Source organism: Rhinoraja longicauda, chromosome 24 (genome assembly GCF_053455715.1).
Source record: "Rhinoraja longicauda isolate Sanriku21f chromosome 24, sRhiLon1.1, whole genome shotgun sequence".
Classification (NCBI taxonomy): domain Eukaryota; kingdom Metazoa; phylum Chordata; class Chondrichthyes; order Rajiformes; family Arhynchobatidae; genus Rhinoraja; species Rhinoraja longicauda.
In genome coordinates, this window is record NC_135976.1 from 25764257 (window position 1) to 25781579 (window position 17323).

At 44.8% G+C, this 17323-nt stretch overlaps 1 long non-coding RNA gene across 3 annotated transcripts; it reads left to right on the plus strand.

Moving 5' to 3' along the window:
* The first annotated feature begins 1471 nt into the window (after nucleotides 1–1471).
* LOC144605499 (uncharacterized) lies at nucleotides 1472–17053 on the plus strand. 3 transcript variants are annotated; one of them, XR_013548857.1, is made up of 4 exons: nucleotides 1472–1544; nucleotides 11501–11599; nucleotides 15856–15976; nucleotides 16925–17053. It is a non-coding gene; the product is annotated as an uncharacterized LOC144605499 (long non-coding RNA). The 3 variants fall into 3 exon arrangements; XR_013548858.1 differs by lacking the exon at nucleotides 1472–1544 and adding an exon at nucleotides 9278–9488; XR_013548856.1 differs by lacking the exon at nucleotides 1472–1544 and having other exon boundaries at nucleotides 11053–11599.
* Nucleotides 17054–17323: the final 270 nt, after the last annotated feature.

The window sequence follows — 17323 nt, forward strand, 5'->3', positions numbered from 1 at the left end:
GAGGCAGAGAGAGAGGCAGAGAGAGAGGCAGAGAGAGAGGCAGAGAGAGAGGCAGAGAGAGAGGCAGAGAGAGAGGCAGAGAGAGAGGCAGAGAGAGAGGCAGAGAGAGAGGCAGAGAGAGAGGCAGAGAGAGAGGCAGAGAGAGAGGCAGAGAGAGAGGCAGAGAGAGAGGCAGAGAGAGAGGCAGAGAGAGAGGCAGAGAGAGAGGCAGAGAGAGAGGCAGAGAGAGAGGCAGAGAGACAAGTGAAACACTTTTTCCAACATCTCATCCCATTATAAAATACCAAAGAACACCTCATTTCACACTGGTATAGTTATAACCTGCTGATCCTGGTCTGCTTGTTGTTCCAGTCATGCAGGATTAGAAGGCACCATTCACCCTGGCAGTGCCAAGTCCACAATGCCACATTGATGGAATTGTAGCGACCATAGAGATTAGTCCTAGGAGTCGAACCCTCAGATTGGCCAGCAAGTTCACGTGTGAGTGCGACCGTAGGGATTGGTCCAGAGAGTTGAGCCCGCTGATTGGACAGCAACGTCACGTGTGGTTTTGGCGCCCAAAACCAGTCAGTTAGGAGAGTTCTTCGAAGTGAACAGTTAGAATTAATGGTTGTCTGTAATCTCGTTCGTTATACTTTGTAATCGAATGTTGCTGTCGCAATAAACTTCTTCAACAAAGAACGAGCCTCCAGACTCGCCATAGAATGAGCGTTGTGCTCCATGGTGCCACAGTAGTTGATGCCTCTGTTCACTGTCCAGGGACCTGGGTTTGATCCTGACTCCAGGAGGTGGTGTCTGTGCAGAGTTCTCCTTAACAGGACTGATGGGATTGTTCTGCATGGGAGCTGGCATAGACTTGATGGGGCCAATATCCTCCTTACAGGTCATAGAGGAATGTGGTAAGGAAACAGGCCCTTCGGCCCACTGAGTCTGTGCTGATCAACCACCTGTTCACACTTCCCCTACATTGTCTTTCCGCTGACTAGTTAGCGTGCAGCAAAACCTTTTCACTGTACCTCAGTACATGTGACAATAAACTAAACTAAACTAAAATGAATCCCATTATTTATTTTCCCTAAATCCCCATCGATCCCCTCCAGATTCCACCACTCACGCACACGCTGGTGGCAATTCACGGGCGCCGGTTTTAACCTCCCAACCCATACTGCTTCCCTTCTCCTCTGTGCCAGACCCCCACAATCCCCTAATCTTTCAAAAATGTATCAACATCCACTTTATATTCTTTCAGCGGTCTCTGGGGCAGAGAATTCCAAATATATACTAACCTCTGTGAGAAGAAATTTCAATGCACCTTAGTTTAAAATGTCTGGCCCCTTATTTTCAGAGATACTGCGTGGAAACAGTCCCACCGAGTCCGTGCCAACCAATGTCCGTGCCAACCAGAGCACACAGAGAAAACCACGTGGTCACAGGGAGAACGTGTAGTTTGTAGGTTAATTGGTCTTGGTAAATTGCTTCCTGGTGCGTAGGGTGTGGATGAGAAGACAGAATAACATAGGCCGAGTGTGAACGGCTGATCGCTGGTGAGCATTTGGGCCTGTTTCCATCCTGCACTGTACTGTACTAGGTTCTATGTTCCATGCAAAGAAACATCTGCATATTTTCAGCGATTAGTGTAGGATTTAAAAAAACTGTGCAGAGACGTGGACGCAAGGGAGCTTAAAGGGCATGTACAGAAGGCAGGGAGGTGTTTGGGTGAGGCCGGGAGTGTGTGGAGTAAGAGAGCCAGAGACTGGGCGGTTGAGTGGTGAGGCGTTAGCTGCCCATTGGTCCGTGCAGCCCCACCAACACATTCAAACCGCGGCGGTTGGGGAGCGGCGCGCGCAACACGACGCCCCTCAGTTAGATGCCGATTTCAAGTATTTAGCTTGCAAGCATTTAGTGCGGGGCCCTCGAAAGTGCGGGACCCGTAGCAAATGCTACTTTTGCTACTATGTTAATCCGGCACTGGAGGTCAGTGCCCACGATGGACCGGGCCCACAACCTGTGTCCACAACATTTTGTCATTTCCTTTGCTCAAGGGCGTAGGCGTTGCCAGTAAGACGATGGGCGAAATGGTGAATAATCTAAACCGGAAAGAGAATGAGGGACAAAGAATTGCAGATGGTGATTTACAAAAAAAAACCAAAGTGCTGGAGTATCTCAGTGGGCCAAGCAGCATCACTGGAGAACATGGATAAGCAATGTTTCAGGTCAAGAGGGATTTGGCTGCTAATTTAAATCAGCAAATGAAATTGGTAAACTAGTTGATAATTTTCTCTGTTTTTACGCCCTAACCTGTTCTTTCTCACTTTGCATCAATTTCCCTCAATAATCCTGCTACTCATCTGTGTTAATGGCATTTTACAGTAGCCAATTAAAGCATGTCTTTGGGATGTGAGAACCCCAGAAGAAACCCATGCACTTAGAGCGAAGCTAGTGTGACTTGGGTGGGGGAGGAATAGAGAGAGAGAGGGAATGCCAGGGCTACCTGAAAAGAGAGAAATCAATATTCATTCATACCACTGGGATGTAAGCTGCCCAAGCTAAATATGAGATGCTGTTCCTCCAATTTGCATTTAGCCTCACTCTGACAATGGAGAAGACTGAGGACAGAAAGGTCTGTGTAGGAATGGGAAGGAGTATTAAAGTGTCCAGCAACCGGGAGATCATGTTGGTTCACGTGGGCTGAGCGAAGGTGTTCCGCGAAACGATTGCCCAGTCTGCGTTTGTTCTCGCCGATGTATCAGAGTCCACATCTTGAACAATGGATGCAGTAGATGAGGTTGGAGGAGGTGCAAGTGAACCTCAGCCTAACCTGAAAGGACTGTTGGTGTTCCTAGACAGAGTCGAGGGAAGGGGTATAGCGACAGGTGTTACATCTTCTGCGGTTGCAGGGGAAGGTACCTGGGGAGGGGTGGTTTGGGTGGGAAGCGATGAGTAAACCGGAGATTGCGGAGGGAACGGTCTCTGCGGAAGGCGGAAAGGGGTGGAGATGGGAAAATGTGGCCAGTTGGAGGTGGCGGAAATTACGGATGATTACTGTATGTGTTGTATGCGATGGCTGATGGGGTGGAAGGTAAGGACGAGGGGGACTCTCTTTTGTGGGGGGTGGGGGGAGCAAGGGCGGAGCTGCGGGTTACCGAGGAGATACGAGTGAGGAATATGCAAACATCTTTTTGGAGTCAAGATAGTTTATCTTTATATGCTCAAATCTTTAGAAAAAATAATCTAGATGCCCAATATATCCTTCTGCCCCACTGTATTGTGAGGGGTGGTTCTCTGGATACACAAACACTCCAGGCACAATTTTCTTGCAGAAACTGTAGTGAAGCTGAAGACATCAGGATCTGTCTGCATTTAGCAGAGTGTAGAGGCAACTGGCCCATTCCAGAGTGCAGGAATATGTGCTGAGAGACACACTGAAGCTTGGTGCAACCAAAGCATTGTGGGGGGGAGGACTACAACTAGGGTCCTTCCAAGTCAAGAGTGTTTTAATGTCATATGTCCCAGATAGAACAATGACATTTTTGCTTGCAGCCGCACAACAGAATATGTAAACTTAGTACACTGTAAACAATATAATAAATGGGGAAAATAAGTTCAGTGTATGTATATATAAATACACACACATGTACATACATATATACACACACACGCACAAATACATACACATAAAAAACAAACAAATAATAATACTGCAAAAAGACAAAACCAATGCCCCCAAGTCTATGTTATGTTATAGATTATGTTTTTATTTGGGTACTACAGACAACCAGTTTGGCTTCAAGGCTAAGCATGGTACTGATTTATGTATCTATGTCCTGAAGGAAATGGTTGAAATGTATAGAAGGCAGAATTCCTCTGTGTTAATTGGTTTTATTGATGCCTCTAAAGCTTTTGATCGAGTCAACCATCATAAGCTGTTCCAAAAACTGAGTCAAAGAGGAGTGCCTAACAGTATAATTAGGGTCCTGGCATATTGGTACGCCAACCAGAGCATGCAGGTCAAATGGGGTAATGCAGTCTCTGTACCATTTGGTGTTGGTAATGGGGTTCGCCAGGGGGGGCTACTTTCACCAGCCCTCTTTAATGTGTACATGAATGATTTATCTGACCAGCTTAGAGGCTGTAAAACAGGATGTATGATTGGTAACACCCTGGTAAACCATCTTATGTATGCCGATGATCTGGCGGTTTTTTCTCCTAGCAGTGCTGGGTTTCAGCAGATGTTGAATATATGCTCTGAGTATGGTGTCCAATTTGACGTGAAATACAATGCTAAAAAGAGCGTTGTCATGATTTGTAAAGTAAAAGGGGACAAAGATCTAGTCTTCCCATCATTTTACCTGTCAGGGCAGGTTCTATCTGTCTGCTGTAAAGCTAAGTATCTGGGACATGTCATCACAGATCAAATGTCTGATGATGAGGACATGTATAGACAGCGCCGCATGTTGTATGCACAAGCTAACATGTTGGTTAGGAAATTCCACTGGTGCTCAGGAAATGTCAAGATAAACCTGTTTAGAGCATACCGTACTCCTCTTTACACTGCTCCTTTGTGGATAAAGTTTAATAAGTCAAGCATCCATAAACTTAAGGTTGCCTATAATGACTGCATGCGCATATTGCTTAGAAAGCCAAGGTGGTGCAGTGCAAGTGAACTGTTTTGTAGTGCAGGAGTCAATACGTTTCATGCCCTGTTGAGGAATCTCATGTTTAAATTTATATGCCGATTGAATGGTTCTCAGAATTCCATCATTGTGCTGCTGGTAAATCCTGGTTTCAGTGCCGTGAGATACCTGTCACCTATGTGGAAACATTGGTATTGTTGCCTTTTCTAATTTAATTTAATTTTATATGTATATACTGTGTACTGTATGTGTATTCTAATGGACCATGAGTCTGCTTAATAAAATTTTAATTAAAATTATGTAGTTCAGAGCTTATTTGGAGTTTGTAGTGTTTAATAGCCTGATGGCTGTAGGAAAGAAGCAGTTCTTGAACATGGAGGTTACAGTTTTCAGGCTCCTGTACTTCTTCCTGATGGCAGGGGTGAAATTAGTATGTGGCAAGGGTGGTGTGGGTCTCTGATGATTCTGGCTGCCTCTTGGACTCCTATAAATCCCTTAGATTGTGATGTGGTCAGAACCCATGATGGACTGAGCAATGTTCACCACTTTTTGCAGTCTTCTTCACTCCTGGGCATTCAAGTTGCCAAACCAGGTTGTGACGCAGCCAGTCAATATACTCTCTACTGTACATTGGGTAATGGAGATGCCCCTCGAACGAGGGAAGGGATATCACCCCAGGGGGCACATGAGTGGCAAGGGTGCTAATACCCTTCTGTCTCCTTTTCACCTCCAGCCTTTGTCACTTACTCCACACACCTACCAATCATCCCCCTCAATTGTACCCACATCACTTGCCAGGTTTTGTGCCAGGCTCATCTGTCTTCACCTCTCTCCCCCCCTACTCTATCAGTCTGAAGGTGGGTTCAGACCCAAAATATCACTTTCCCATTCCCTCCACTGATGCTGCCTGGCCCATTAATTCCTTCAGAATTTTGTTTCATGCAACAGAATTGATATGGACATTGATAACCATTTTTACATCAGTCATAGGTCCACATCCTAGGAGCACCATTGTTACACGGTCTCCAGCAGTTCAAGAAGGCAACCTACCGCCAATACCATCTCCTCAGGGACAATTAGGAATGGACACTAAATGTTGGTGCCAACATCAATACCCACACTGTCAAATAGATTTCTGACAAATGAACATAGAATAACAGCTTGGTTTAGATATTTACTGATGTTGAGAAAGAACGACAGAAAGGAACTAACATGTAAATATCAGGTTTTGTTTCACCTGAGTTGTCAAGTGCAGTAAAACAGTTGAACTTTGGTCTGTTTATTTGACCTTGCATTACAATACAATACAATATATCTTTATTGTCATTGTACAGGAGTACAACGAGATTGGGAATGAGCCTCCCATAAGACGCAATAAATTAATTAGCTAGTCAGTATTAATTTAAACAATTAAACAAATTAGAACAGTTTTAAAACAGAATAAAGTGCAAGTAGATCTGTGCCGGTTCGCTGTGCGATGTGACCATCCGGCTCAGCAGGACCGGTTCATAGCAGCTATGGCCCTGGGGATGAAGCTGTTCCTGAGTCTGGAGGTGTGGGCGTAGAAGGCCTTGTATCGTCTGCCCGATAGTAGAAGTTCGAACAGACTGTTGCATGGGTGTGAAGAGTCTTTGTGGATGCTGGTGGCTTTTCTGAGGCCTCAGTAGGATGTGCAGATCACAATGCAGGAAATAATTCTGAATGGCAGCTTGAATGTTAACAATAGACCTGTCTAAATTGTGTTTCGTCCTTTGATAAGAGATTAACAGAGAATGAAAGCATGGTGGAAATTGATGGGTCTGAAGAAAGGTCTCGACCTGAAACCCATTCACACATTCCTTCTCTCCAGAGATGCTGCCTGTCCTGCTGAGTTACTCCAGCTTTCTGTGTCTATCTTTGGGAATTCTATTGAACTCTACGAAAAGATTGGGCTTTGTGTAACTGCACTATTAACCACATGATTGCCAAGATTAGGTTTTGTTCACATTCAGCTGTGATAAGGCTATTTTAAAAATCTTTTATTATTTTTGGATTTGTCATCATTTCTCATTCCTTGACAAGATAATAATAAAAGGACACAAAGTGCTGGAGTAACTCAGTGGGTCAGGCAACATCTCTGGAGAACATGGATAGGTGAAGCTTCTTCAGATAGTAATAAGCTTCCGTCTCGCAGTCCTTCTAGAGAAGGTGCTTCCACAGTGCGGCCGGACAGGGAGTTTCGGGAGTATGACCCAGCGAAGATGAACGACTAGCAAAATATTCCTAAATCACAGTGACTAATTTAGAGGGAAAGCTAAAGGTACAGAGTGGTACAAGGTGGACAAAGGGACTGTTGCATGATTTTAGAAATCATCCCATTGCGATCTTTGCATGGGGATGGTGTTCCTTTAACTGATAAAAGTGAACAGAATGAATAGCAAAATAGCCGATGATATCCAGCTCCTCATCTCCACCAAGTCAATCTCCACCACCACACACTCTACACTGACAAACTGCATCACTGAAATAAAATCTTGGCTTCAATCAAATTTCCTCAAACTCAACTGCAACAAATCTGAAATCATCATCATTGGTCCAAAAACGCTCACCAAATCCACCCAAAACTTCATCCTCAATATTGATGGTCTCCCAGTATCCACCTCCCCTCACATCCGGAATCTTGGAATCATCTTTGATCAAACCCTCTCCTTCGACAAACACATCAAAAACATCACAAAGACAGCCTTCTTCCACCTCAAAAACATTGCCCGTCTCCGTCCATCCCTCTCCTCCACAGCTGCAGAAACCCTCATCCACGCCTTCATCACCTCCCGTCTGGACTACTGCAACAGCCTCCTCTATGGCTCACCCTCAAAAATCATCAGTAAACTTCAATACATTCAAAACTTCGCTGCCCGTCTACTCACCCACTCCCCGATCCGTGACCATATCACCCCCGTCCTTTACAAACTCCACTGGCTCTCCATCCTCCAGAGAATCCAATACAAAATCCTCCTCATGACCTACAAAGCCCTCCATAACCTGGCCCCATCCTACCTGACTGACCTCCTCCACAGGCACACTCCCACCTGCACCCTCCGCTCTGCTGCTGCCAATCTCCTGTCCCCCCCCCATCCGGACCAAACTCAGATCCTGGGGGGACAGGGCTTTCTCCATTGCTGCTCCCACCCTATGGAACTCACTACCCCAAACCGTCAGAGACTCCTCCTCACTCACCACATTCAAAACATCACTGAAGTCCCACCTGTTCCGCACTGCCTTCAACCACTGAAGGTCACCTCACCTTCTGTCTCCTTTTTCTGCTCGTTTACTTATTTATCTATTTATTCACTTCTCTATGTTCTAGAAATCCCTGTAAAGCGTCTTTGAGTGTTTGAAAAGCGCTATATAAATGTAATGCATTATTATTATTATTATTAAAATGAATGACGTTGCTGATGATACGACTGAAATGTAAAGCTATTCATCAGTCAGTGTATACACACCAAGCCTCACCATTTCAAATTCCCTTGTAATTGCATACTAATCTGCTGCCTGGAAACAAAACTTGTTAATGTGGCCCAGCATCCAAAAAATAAACATCTTCCACTGCTTGAGGTCTTTGTACCTTGCCATGGTAGACTCAACAAATTGATTTACTCTTTTAAAGCCCTCTTTTGTTTAATGGTGATAGGAGATAGTATGGCTTCCCATTATTTATCAAGCCCCATTTCTCTTTCTACTGGAGTCAACAAAAAGGTAAATTTGGTCAGGGAAGGTCAGAATCAGAATCAGAATAACCTTTATTGTCATAAAAAACCCCCAACTCTGTTGGACGAAATTCCGTTACCCACAGTCCAACAATAAGAGCAATAAAAATAAGTAATAACACACACAATTACAAACCAACACAAAACAAAAAAAAAGAAACATCCATCACAGTGAGTCTCCTCCAGTCACCTCCTCACTGTGATGGAAGGCCAGGATGTCTTTCCTCTTCCCCTGCCATCTTCTCCCGCGGTCAGGCTGTTGAAGTTGCCACGTCGGGGCGGTCGGGGCTCCCGACATTGAAGCCCCCGCCGGGCAGCGAAAATCCCGCGGCCTGTTCCAGGCCTAGACGGACGGTGAAAGGTCCGCGGCGAGCCGACCCAAGTCCCGCAATTCGGGGCGGGCAAAGACTCTACCCCTGCCGGAGCTCCCAATGTCGGCCCCCAACTAAGGCAGGGTCTGCAAGCTTCCAATATCCACGCGGCCCGCAGCCGGAGCCTCCGGAGCATCCGAAGGCGAGTCGCAGTGGCACTCGCAGCGCCACCACAGCCTCCGAAGGCAGCCAGCTCCGCAGATGGTACGTCCGGTCTGCGGGCTCTGCGAACCAGAGCCCAGGTGGTCCCAGGTGGAGGCCGCCAGCTCCAGGTGTTTGGCCGATGGTAGGCCGCAGCGGGAACGGAGACACCACCCCAAAATAAAAGGTCGGGTCTCCGTTCGGAAGAGACAATTTTACAGTTCCCCATCCCCCCCTCCCCACATAATACACAACCACAAAAAACACTACATCACATCTAAACACGACAATTAAGACAAAGAAACAACGAAAAAACAAAAAAGACAAACGGACTGCAGGTGAGCCGCAGCTGCTGCACAGTGCCGCCATTTTGAGCATTAAACACACAATTCAATCTTATCTATTTACAACAGGTCCTTGAGCGATGTAGCATTTAAATAATGTTGTTGATGTAAAAGGACAAGACAAGAAGCAAAGGCGAAGGTGTTTCCGTGTTTGCTCATGACATTGCACTGATGAAGTATTATCACACCTGGACCCCCATCAGACAGTTATCACCAACGCTGCTGATAAAAGCAATAGGTTTGAAGAAAGTAAGTTCGATGAATGGAGAATCTTTCTTTCCTTCACATGCAGTATTATGTGGAACTACCATCCCCACATGTGGTAGCTTGGTCAGTTTATGGAGATATTTCAGCGGTTCTGGTGTTTATGTGGAACTTTTAAAAACATTTACATGTGTTTACTATAAGTGAAGAACTATGTTATAATTCAGTCAGCTTAATCTTTAAGCAGTGAATGTAGGAGAATATCTGGGTTTGGTCGAATAATTGGGCTGCAAATGGTGCAAATGGGGAACAAATGATGCAGCGGTAGAGTTGCTGCCTTACAGACAACGGGGGCTGTCCATACGGAGTTTGTACATTCCCCCCGTGATCTGTGTGGGTTTACTCCGGGTGCTCCGATTTCCTCCGATACTCCAAAAATGTTTGTAGTTTAATCGGCCTGGTAAAATTGTCCTTATTGTGTGTTGAGGAGCAATATCTCATATTCTGCTTGGGTAGTTTACAACCCAAGGTATGAACATTGAATTCTCCAATTTTAGGTAACTTCTAACAAGCAAACCCCCACTCCCCCTACTCCCACACCCACCTTTTCTTTGTCCCCATTGGTCTCCCTTGTGCCCCATCTGGACCCACACCTTTTTCTCCTCTACCTCCACGCATTCCTTCTATGGGAATTGTGGGAAGAACTGAGCTGTTCTTCCATTTTGTCTTTCAACATGGGCAATAATTGCTTCTGTGGGAATTAAACTTTACTCCAGGTAATTGCTTCAGGTGACAATAGACAATAGACAATAGGTGCAGGAGGAGGCCATTCGGCCCTTCGAGCTAGCACTGCCGTTCAATTGTGATCATGGCTGATCATTCTCAATCAGTACCCCGTTCCTGCCTTCTCCCCATACCCCCTGACTCCGCTATCCTTAAGAGCTCTATCTTGCTCTCTCTTGAATGCATTCAGAGAATTGGCCTCCCCTGCCCTCTGAGGCAGAGAATTCCACAGATTCACAACGCTCTGGCTGAAAAAGTTTTTCCTCATCTCAGTTCTAAATGGCCTACCCGTTATTCTTAAACTGTGGCCCCTTGTTCTGGACTCCCCCAACATTGGGAACATGTTTCTTGCCTCTAACGTGTCCAACCCCATAATAATCTTATACGTTTCGATAAGATCTCCTCTCATCCTTCTAAATTCCAGTGTATACAAGCGTAGTCGCTCCAGTATTTCAACATATGATAGTCCCGCCATTCCGGGAATTAACCTAGTAAACCTATGCTGCATGCCCTCACTAGCAAGAATATCCTTCCTCAAATTGCACACAGTACTCCAGGTGCGGTCTCACTAGGGCCCTGTACAACTGCAGAAGGACCTCTTTGCTCCTATACTCAACTCCTCTTGTTATGAAGGCCCACTTTCCATTGGCTTTCTTCACTGCCTGCTGTAGCTGCATGCTTCCTTTCAGTGACTGATGCACTAGGACACCCAGATCTCGTTGTACGTCCCCTGTTCCTAACTTGACACCATTCAGATAATACTCTGCCTTCCTATTCTTACCACCCAAGTGGATAACCTCACACAAATCCACATTAAACTGCATCTGCCATGCATCCGCCCACTCACACAACCTGTCCAAGTCACCCTGCAACCTCATAGCATCTTCCTCACAGTTCACACTACCACCCAGCTTTGTATCATCTGCAAATTTGCTAATGGCGACCCATAGAGTTAAAATAAATAAACCTGCTGAACAGAAGGATGTTAGTGAGCTCAAGGCTACACATAGACCCACTCTGATCTTCCTTGTAGATGAACATATCTGTTTCCAGTGGAAAATTACAGAATGCTGGATCACAATAGTTAACCATGTAAAAAAAATGCACTTGACTAACCTTGCTCTTCTGCTATCAAAAATGGTATAAATATACTATATGCTTTGAATATGCAGAACAGTCTCTTGCTTGACTGCTCCCCTTGTCTGACACATTATAGCAAATAAAGTAGCTGCAGTTTGATAGTCACTCGCATCTCATGTAATTTATTCCGACAGTTTTGGAGGTTCAGACGAGATCACAATCTCTTCCACCGACTAGGGTTCGTGCAAACACAGCTCTCGTAACAACTGAGACAGCCGGCACTAAATAAAAAGGTAAGGATTTCTCTTACATCGTGTCTTTTCTGCCACGAGTACCTTCTTGAATCCAGGTGGGCGAAGGGCGCTGCCGAAGCCGGAATAAACGTGAATGACATTTGGTTGTTCAGGTTCGAGGACTTTGAGTGTGGGTTTGAGTCTCATTGTATGAGTAAGTCAGGTACCTGTGTAAGAGTTAGTATTGTAATATGGGTAATTCTGAATGCTAAGAGAAGCCATGTAAAATGAACTCCGAGGATATATGTACAGAACATGCATTATGAACCAGAGAGTGTAACGAAAATAGAGAAATGACCAGAGTGGACCAAGGGGAAAGGTTTATCCCCTGACAGAACACATGGAATAGAGTGCCTGCAGGTGGTTTTATAAAAGAAAGAAAAACATGGTTGTAAAGATGTTGGGTGTCCCCAGTTTGTGGGTGGGGGTCAGGAAGCAGATAAAAGAAGAGAAAAGTCTAGACGTAAGGGTAGAGAATATGAGAAGCAGAAATGTGGAATAACGTGTAGCCAAATGTCGGGTGAATGCTAAGGTCACAGTTGTTAACAGTGGGCTTTCCCATCCAGTTGGCTCTACTCTCCTGTATTCCTGCAGTGAGCAGTGAGTATTGCATGTAGCATATCTCAGTAGAGGCAGCCTGCAAGGATCCTGAGGAAATGTTCCTAAGATTGAGAACAGAAAAAACATACAAGAAAAGGGAAGCAAGAATAGGCCACCTCATGAAGAAGGGTTTTGACCCAAAACATCACCTATTCCTTTTCTCCAGAGATTCTGTCTGACCCGCTGAGTTACTCCAGCACTTTGTGTCCATCACCTGGCCCATCGTGTTTGCCTCACTATTCAATATGATTATGGTTGATCTAAGCTGACCTCAACTCCTCTTCTGTGCCAGAACCACCAATTCTGAGAGTATCGAGGTGGTTCTGTGCCAGAACCACCAATTCAGTCATGATCTATTCGGGTTATGCCTTCTCCCTGCTCCCGTTGGGCAGAACATACAGCAGGTTGAAAATGCACACGACCAGATTCAGGACCATCTTCTTGCTATTTGGCTTCTGAATGGTCCTTCCACAGGCTAGGTACAGTCTGATTCACCTCAACTATTTGTGGACATTGAACTTTGTCTTTGGAGCTGTTATGCCAGATTGCTCAGGATTATATTCTGCACTCTGTGCCTTCTCCTACGCTCTACCCATTGTACTTGAGTTTGTCTTGATTGTATTTATTTATAGTAATATCTGACTGATTGGATAGCATGCAAAACAAAGCTTTTCACTGTACCACTGTACACTTGACAATAACAAACCTAAACCTAAACTTACAGGTGGAAACATCTCAACAACGACTCAAACAAGACATAAAAGAGATTGCATAAACATGAGTTAGTGCTGCTGCCTCACAGTTTCAGGATCCAAAGATAGACACCAAAAGCTGGAGTAACTTGGCAGCATCTCTGGAGAAAAGAAATAGGTGATGTTTCGGGTCGAGAACCATCTTGAGACTTATGTTTCGGGTGAGACCTTTCTACAGACCATGTTGGTTTCCCACCAGCTGCTTCAGTTTCTCACATCCTAAATCTCACGTCGAAGCCTTGGGATCTTTTGTGTGGTAGATTTGAAACAACAAATAGAGTTTAAGGTTGGTTTACTGGTCTAATACTCTAGAGAAGCATTGTCACCACTAAAGTTATATAGAGGCCAGAGTTTTGTAAGTGACCTTGGTTCAATCAAGGTTCCCACAGTTACATTTAGCAGATTTCCTTTTTTGCTATTTGTGCAGTGGCATTTGTCATTAAGGGCTCAGTAAGTGTGCAGCAAGCCAGAACTAATTTCAATCTTATTGGCAGAGTGTATCAATTTTTGTGCAATATTTATGAATGAGATCTATCTGTCCTTTTAAAATCTCCGCACAATATTTGTGGATCGGTCGATCTGTTTCAATCTCTTTAAAGTCTTTGAGCTACTTCATTCTCTACAGCACTTGTACATGGGTGTATCTGACCCATTCTCATCTTGACATAATATGTGTGGATGTGTATATCTGGTCCATTCCCATCTCTGTATAGCGTGGTCACCTCATCTACATGACCTCACCCTCGCTGAGATATCACAGTGTTCAGGAAGCGTTGGACAGAATGACCATGACTGTGGCCATGGCCAGCATCCTGTCGATTGCTCAGTATGGGGTGATTGCTGGTCGGCGTGGACTCGGTGGTCTTAAGGGCCTATTTCGCGCTGTATCTCTAAAGGCAGGGTTGAGACTGAGACAAATGGGCATGGTGGTCGTATAGACAATGGTGGGCTGAAGGTCCTGATTTTATGCTGCAAAATGCTATGACTAATGTACTTCAACAATGCCCCACGGTGCATCACGAACTGATGTAGAAACATAGGAGCAGAAGTGGGCCAATTAACTCCTCAACCTTTCAATAAGATCATGGTTCATCGTCTAACTTCACTCAATATTCCTGATCACTTGTCCTGGCAGGCCGCACGGCTGGACACACAAGACCCGGTGGAACAGCTTGGGCAGTTTACAATCCAGTGGCATGAATATTGATTAACCTCAAAATGCCTACTCCTGCACCTATTTTCTATGTTTCTATGTTTCTTTAAGGTACATACTTTTATTCTGAGGCTATGGCCTCTAGTCCTAGACTCTCCCACCAGTGGAAACATACCCTCCACATCCACTATATCCAGGCCTTTCACTATTCGGTAAGAATCAATGAGGTCACCCCTCATCCATCTAAACTCCAACGAGTACAGGCCCAGTGCCATCAAACGCTCATCATATGTTAACCCACTCATTCCTGGGATCATTCTCGTAAACCACCTCTGGACCCTCTCCAATGACAGCACATCCTTCCTCAGATATGGGGCCCAAAACAGTTCTCAATGCTCCAAATGCGGTTTGACCAGTGCCTTATAAACCCTCAGCATTGCATCCCTGTTTTTATAACCGTCCTTTCGAAATAAATGCGTTTGCCTTTCTCACTACTGATTCAACTTGCAAATTGGAAATCGTCCTCGAGTACTTCTGTAATTTGCATCAGTAAAGTCATACGTATTTGGCACAAAGTATAAAAATTTGCCTCCTATCAGGTGTGGGAGATCAGGGTGCAGTCTTGTTTCTCTGGAAACCATGCTTGCTGCCTACTATTTGCATCTATATATCCCTTCATTATTGCCTCTTACACAGCCAACAATGGACCACCGTTGGCGCTACCTTTCCTTGGTCATCGGTGCCGGCTCTAATTTGTTCTGAACCTTTTCAGACCTCTAGTTTCTGTCTCCCTGACTCTCAGTCTGAAGAAGGTTCTCGACCCGAAACGTCACCAGAGATGCTGCCTGACCTGCTGAGTTACTCCAGCACTTTGTGTCCCTTTTTGTGTATTCACCAGCAACTGCAGTGTAGTTTAGTTTAGTGTAGTGATACAGTGTGGAAACAGGCCCTTTGGCACACAGAGTCTGTGCTGAGCAGGGACACAAGATCAATTTACAGAAGCCAGACAACCTACAAATCTGTATGTCTTTGGAATGTGGGAGGAAACCAGAGATCCTGGAGAAAACCCACGCGATCACAGGGAGAACGTACAAATTCCATAAAGACAGCACTCGTAGTCAGAATCGAGCTTGAGTCTCTGGCGCTGTAAGCAGGAACTTTACCGCTATGTCACTGTGCCATCCTTACATTTTCTGTTTCTACCTGATATCTTTGCCGGATTGATTAGTTCAATCAATATACAGATTAAAATCAGTTGCCTTCTAGCAGCACAGTTAAAATTATACATTTCCCTTCTTGCGTGCTTTAACATTCATGCGCTGTTTTACTGAGGGGCAACACTTTGCACAATATTTGTATGTAGGATCCATGTTTCAGTCTCTTTGCAGCATTTGTGGGCCGAGTCCATCTGTCTTGTTTCAATCTTTGCACATTGTTTTGGTGCAGGGTGTATCTGTGCTGTTTCAATCTTTGTACTGCAGCAGGGTAAGTTGGACACCAAGTGCTGGAGAAAGTCAACAGGTCAGGCAGCATCTCTGGAGAACATGAATTCTAAAGAAGGGTCTTGACCCTTAATGTCACCTATCCATGTTCTCAAGAGATACTTGCCTGACCCACTGAGCTACTCCAGCACTTAGTGTCTTTTTTTGCAAACCAGCATCTGCAGTTCTTTGTATCTCCATCAGAAGGTATACCTCATTTTAATCCCTCATAACTGGATATTACCAACAAGGATTTTTTAATTGTTTTAGGATGAATAAGGATGGAGTCAATGTGGCTGCTGCTACCAAGAACCTCCTCACATTATACAGTGACATGGACACAGAAGAGAAAGTTAATTTTTACAACTCTTGGGCAGAGAACTATGAAAAGGTAACGTCTATACATGTTTACTTTAGGGGCTAAGACTCTCGCCATCCAACTGTGCAGTAACTTTGCCACTGTTCCTAGGGCCTCACCATGTATCCTCTATAATGCCAGTTACTCTTTTGTACAAATGTCAATGATGAACAAAATGTCCTGCTTTTGGAAACTTTTTCCCTAAGTTTTCTCCAATTGAATTGTTTTGTTATCTGCTTCATTTCTCTAACTTGATATGCAGTCATATTTAGTTTAGTTTAGTCTAGTTTAGAGATAGAGCACGGAAACAGGCCCTTCGACCCCCTAAGTCTGCACCGACCAGTGATCCCCGCATATTAACACTATCGTACACACACACTAGGGATAATTTACATTTATACCAAGCCAATTAACCTACAAACCTGTCGATATTTGGAGTGTGGGAGGAACCCGAAGATCTCTGAGAAAACCCACGCACGTCACAGGGAGAACGTACAAACTCCGTACAGACAACACCCGTGCTCAGGATTGAGCCCGGGTCTCTGGTGCTGTAAGGCAGCAACTCTATTGCTGTGCCACCGTGCCGCCCTATCTTGCCACAAATAATATTGCCAAGCAGAAGGTGACCATTCAGCCCATTGAATTTATACTAGCACTTTGGTAGACATTTCCACAATTTTAAGAGTATTTGAAATGTTCCCATTCAGAGAATGGCAGCCTATTTATCGGCTTATTTATCTGCAACATCACCATGGTTTTCAGACACCCCATTGCATACTCCAGATTGAATAATGGTCTCGACCCCAAATGTCAGGTATCTATGTTCTCCAGGGATGCTGCCTGACTAGCTGAGTTACTCCAGCAATTTGTGGCCTCCAGATTAGTCCTCCTCCTACCATCCTTAACTGCAAGGTATGGATTGCACAGGGTAAAATCCTTTAACCATCGGACCTCATTAGCAAAATCTCTGTCTCTCCACAGGACGTAAGTGTGATGGATTACCAAGCTCCCAGTCATGGTGTGGAAACCCTCAATTCAGTATATTCGGAAGATCGAAGCAGTGCGCTGGTTTTGGATGTGCCCTGTGGAACAGGAATGGTGGCGGAGCTGGTAAGAGACAAACTCTAATCAAATGTCACAAGAGATAATGATGTGAAACCGTGCCATCTGTGCCCATGCCGGTGTGCTAGTGAAGTGGTCCCAGAGTCAATCTGTTTCTTACTGTGGATGTGGACAGAAATAATGAAATTCTCAACACCACAGTTTCTTTCGCAAATCTGAATGGCCAAAATTTTATAAATAACTTCATTTTCAGAATTGTACCTTCCATCAAACATACCACATCTAGAAGTTGTGTTGTTTATTGAAAATGTCCCCGTG